Source organism: Lithobates pipiens, unplaced genomic scaffold (assembly GCF_037356315.1).
Source record: "Lithobates pipiens isolate NorthernLeopardFrog02 unplaced genomic scaffold, aLitPip1_a1.2 Scaffold_11, whole genome shotgun sequence".
NCBI classification, from domain to species: domain Eukaryota; kingdom Metazoa; phylum Chordata; class Amphibia; order Anura; family Ranidae; genus Lithobates; species Lithobates pipiens.
Window position 1 is genome coordinate 24932508 of NW_027507696.1, and position 530 is coordinate 24933037.

Genomic DNA, 530 nt, shown 5'->3' on the forward strand with positions numbered 1-530 from the left:
TACAATGGTCACCATTTATTTACATTGTCTAGTTCAGGGTTTCTCAAGCAGTTTTCCTTAAGAAATTAGCAATTTCTCCATCTCAAATAAGTTACCAATGACACTATTGATCTTTTGAGCTATCGGTAAGAGGGTAATTATTCAGCCTCTGTGTTCAGCTTTCTCAATTAAGTTTGACAAAAAACCTGGAAGCTGATTGATTTTTTATGCAGAGCTGCACCAGATTTTGCATTATTCAGTTTTAACAAATCAACTCCATAATTTACTTAAAATTACCGTTTTTAACAATTTCTTGTCTTATGATGTTCACTTAAGAAGAGCCATTTATTTTATTTAAAATGATGACATAAACTTGTATGTACACTTCTCTGATTTGTTTTATTTTGGTCTAATAAAAACACAATTGAAAGTATGGTATATCTTTTCAATAAGTACAGAAAATACCTGTTTTAGATATTGCCAGGAATCCAATGAGTTAAGAAGGTCCGGTGCTCTCTGCCTGTGCTGCACTGAAATTTCAAGCTGTTTTG

General features: G+C 32.3%; 1 long non-coding RNA gene across 1 annotated transcript in view; it reads right to left on the reverse strand.

The window, feature by feature from the left end:
- Nucleotides 1–336: 336 nt before the first annotated feature.
- Nucleotides 337–530, reverse strand: part of LOC143961152 (uncharacterized) — a 30897-nt gene continuing 30703 nt past the window's right edge. The window contains exon 3 of the long non-coding RNA XR_013270423.1: nt 337–530. This exon is cut by the window's right edge and continues 531 nt beyond it. This is a non-coding gene — a long non-coding RNA (uncharacterized LOC143961152).